This window comes from Acyrthosiphon pisum, chromosome X (genome assembly GCF_005508785.2).
Source record: "Acyrthosiphon pisum isolate AL4f chromosome X, pea_aphid_22Mar2018_4r6ur, whole genome shotgun sequence".
Taxonomy (NCBI): Eukaryota; Metazoa; Arthropoda; class Insecta; order Hemiptera; family Aphididae; genus Acyrthosiphon; species Acyrthosiphon pisum.
In genome coordinates this window covers 100,037,242-100,041,506 of record NC_042493.1, presented here as the reverse complement: position 1 = coordinate 100,041,506, position 4,265 = coordinate 100,037,242, and the positions used below count along the sequence as shown (strand labels likewise).

Sequence of the window (4,265 nt, the reverse complement as noted above, 5' to 3'; positions counted from 1 at the left end):
CATTTTTTATACACCATAAAATTTTCAAAATATTTTGACTCTTTTTGAGTGGCTTACGGACATTCTCAGTTTTCAATTTTTTTAGTTTTTTTTTCTATAAATATCAATTAATTTGGTTTGTTGGGTAAATAAGTGTGAAAATGTAATACAAGGCTCCTGATATATTGTTACAATAGCAGTAGAAAAATCTAAACAATACATAGGCACAGTTTATTTTTATACTCATTCTATAAGTTAAAATTTGGACGAAATTACATATTAAAAAACCTAGAATAACTATTTTAGTTATTTTGTTGCGATTTTATAATATTATTCGTGGGTACTTGAAACTTCGAAAGTATACTATTATATGTCTATGATAGTATCACGGTTGTGACAATGTCCATACATTGTCAGTTTTCAATTATTTTAGTTTTTTTTTCTATAAATATCAATAAAGTTTTATCTGTTGGGCCAAAAAGTGTAAAAATGTAATACAAGGCTCCTGATATATTGTTACAATAGCAGTTGGAATATAATAAAAATACATAGACACAATTTTTTTTTATAAACATTTAAAGATTAAATTTTGACAAAATTTATCAAATTTAAAATTGAATAATTATTTTGTAGTAAAGCAATAATACATAGTGGAATTTTCATTGAAAATGTTAATTTATCATTTATAAAATGTAGTTTGACACTCATTATTTTGAATATTTTCAATACGCTTTATTTCTGATAACATGTCATTACCAAAGCATCTACCTTATTAATTTGAGCATTGGATAAAACCATTATCTATATCCTAGTTATAAGCATATCTAACTCAAACATATGCCTTACTGACAATATTTATAGAACAAGAAATTGCAACTCTTTAGATATGGAGGAAATTATTGATATGTTTAAAACACCGACACCAATACGGAGAAAATTACCATTACAAATGAAAATGCTTTTGTATATTATGTAAAATTAATTGTGAATGTAATAATATGTAAACTAATAATTTATTGTTTTATTTTATACAATAGTCAATAAAAATATTAAATTTACGTATAATAATCTTTATTTTCATTATCAATAAGACGGCGTCTAAAAATTTTAGACTATAATTAGACTTATATTATAAACTAATTATTATAATAATATAGAGACATTATTTATCTTACTGAATTGTATTAGGTAAAATAACCCTTACTAAAATAATACTGCACACACCTATAATAGTTTCAATGACACATAATTTTTTGGTCAACAATAAGATATATATCTCATTACGATAGTAGACAGAATAATAGTTATTTTGTACAAAAAAGTAGTAGGTTTACAGCATATCATTCTTTACAGGTGATAAAACATTACTTACAAGTAAAGAAAGTACTAATATATATAAAAAAATTACATTTCAAAGCTTAACTTATATATAAATCTGGATGTATTACAAAACTGTTGAAAAGAATTATAGCTCAAATCATTATATACTAATCAGTGTAAGCAAGTCTGACTTATTATTATTGTATAAGCATAATACCCAATTTTTACGCTATGCCTGTCAATGCAATAATAAAAATAATAATTTAAAAATAATTAGGAACCTTATGTAGGCATATTCTGAGACATTTCTCATTCATATAAACAAGTTATTACCAAAATAAGTTGATTTTAAAATAGAAATAAGTTTAAAATGTTCCTTGCAATCTTGATACACCTGCTATGATTTAGATTTTTTCAGGTTATTATCTGGAGTTTTATGATTTTTCGCAATTGCATACTGCATAATCAACTGAACTAATCCTTCACTACACCTGTAAAATCAAAATAATTGTAAATACACAACATTCAAACTTTTTATAAAATTACCAATCTCTTATAGTTATATTCTGAGACATTTCTCATTCATATAAACAAGTTATTACCAAACAAAAATTAATTATCAATTAGGTAGAAATAAGTATAAATTAATGTTACTTACAGTCTTGATACACCAGCGATAATAAAGTTTTCATCTTGTCGTTATCTCGAGTCTTATGATTAATCACCCTTGCATACTGCATACTGGACTGTACTAACCTATCTCTATACCTGTAAAATCAAAATGATTCTAAATACACAACATTCAAACTTTAAAAAAAATTAGCAACCTTCTCTAGTTATATTCTGCGACATACCTCATTCTGCATTCATATAAACAAGTTATTACCAAACAAAAATTAATTATCGAATAGGTAGAAATAAGTATAAATTAATGTTACTTACAATCCTGATACCCCTGCTGTGACTTAGATTTCATCGGGTCATTATCCGGAGTTTTATGATTTTTCGCCATTGCACACCACATATTTGTGACAAACAAATTGAACTAAAAAAAAAAAAAAAAATATATTACCTCCACAATAAATTCGGTCTGCACGCACAAATTCCTAACTCGACCCACCTCGAATTCGGCTGTTAGTGGCAAAATATATTTCGGCGTTTTTCGAAAAATTTGAAAAAACCAGTGGAACTTCAGACATAAAAATCACCTCTCCTTTTAATAATATTATAATAGGTATCGAGCGTTACTCAAAACCGATAATGATCGAAAATGTTTACGGCCCAAACGGAAACATTTGAGCACCGTATAAGACGTTTTCACATCAATAACTATTATTTTCCGCGTTGGATTTCCGTTCGCCGTGCGCTGCAATAGTGTAATCTATATTTTATCACGGTTGCCGCGCAGCCCCGGCATTTATTTATTCTGTGGCCCCGGTGTATGGAATATCATTGTGATTATTGTTATTATTATTGTTGTTGTTGTTGGCGTCGTCGTCGTTTGTGGTCACGCGTGAAAATAATAGGTCGGCGGCGATCGACGAACACGTACCGCTCAGACGTGTGTGTGACCGGTGGTGGCGACAGGCGACTGGCAATGCTGGTCCTGTTTTATGAGCGGTGGGGCGGTGGGGCGGTGTCGGAGCAGGCGAACGCCGATAACGAACAGCGCAGCGTCAATACGGAACATTCCGAACAATAAAGCGCAAACACGACACGACAAAATATTATATCCATATAATAATTGTATACGGTTATACACATAATATATTCGCGGTTAGACACGACAGACCATAGCTCGATTCTGTAACTCGATGAGAGGCCTTATCGAATAATTTCGGTTCGACAGTGAGCGTTATCGACAATAGCAGAAATGAGCGATTCACGAAATAATTGATAACGAAATTAATCTGTCAGATAATTATCAAAAATTAATAACATTGTTATCTTTAATCTTTATTAATCGTTATACCTACTTAGTACTTAGGTATTGTACAACTATTTTAAAATGTAGAATAATACCTATGTGATAGACTTCTTAATTATTATTTTAGACATTGATTAAAATAATATAAAGATTTTAAAACAAAACATGGCTTTGCATTTTTTGGGATATGAGTCGGAGATATTAGAGGAAAGACTTAGGATAGTTGAGGGGCGGATTTTACGTGACACTCAAAATCCTTATGGACTCCCAAGAAGAGAATTTATGAATGTATTTCGTCTAAGTCCTGAATTATCTATGGACTTAACAAATATTCTTCGACCTTTCCTTCAACGAGAGCGAAACTCTGGACTCCCTGTGGAAATTCAGGTAATTTTTTTTTTTTTAATAATAGAGTTCAACCTAGGTACCTAGACTAAAATATTACAAAATTCTTGATTTAACAAAAACCAAACCTAGTTAATATTATTATTCTTACAGTTCATACCTATCAGATTTGGATAATTTAAAATTTAAAAATTTACCCTCCTAGGTATATCCATTTATAAAATAACATACAAAGGTTTATCAAATTCATATTTATTTTGTTCGGATTATAGGTATTAGGTGCAGTTTATTTTTATGCGAAAGGTAGCTATCAACGTGCTACTGGTGATCATTTTGATTTGAATATTAGTCAGTCGGTTGGTGTCTTGTGACTGATGTTATAAACAATAGACTCTTAAGGCAATGGGTAACTTTTCCTATGACAAATATTCAAAGAAATGAAGCATGTGAAGAATTTCAAAATGCACCACAGCCATTAATTGAAGGTGCCATTGGTGCTATTGATTGTACCCACATTAATATTCTTGCACCTAAAGTTCACGAAGAAGCTTATGTAAACCATCATGGAAATCACTCGTTGAATGTTTTTGATTTACCGAGCTTATAATGAGGATCATTAATGTTCTCGCAAAGACCTGGTGGCCCTCTAGTGAAGTGTCTTGTTATGCTATTGTCATATTAACGTATCAGTTAT

General features: G+C 30.0%; 1 long non-coding RNA gene and 1 pseudogene across 1 annotated transcript; one reads left to right on the top strand and one right to left on the bottom strand.

Moving 5' to 3' along the window:
* Nucleotides 1-1,076: 1,076 nt before the first annotated feature.
* Nucleotides 1,077-2,707, bottom strand: LOC107883270. The gene is made up of 4 exons (XR_001679163.2): nt 2,420-2,707; nt 2,242-2,344; nt 1,958-2,067; nt 1,077-1,790 (listed from the first exon to the last, which is right to left on the bottom strand). It is a non-coding gene; the product is annotated as an uncharacterized LOC107883270 (long non-coding RNA).
* A 684-nt stretch (nt 2,708-3,391) lies between these two features.
* LOC100573149 lies at nt 3,392-4,220 on the top strand (annotated as a pseudogene).
* The last annotated feature ends 45 nt before the right edge of the window (nt 4,221-4,265 follow it).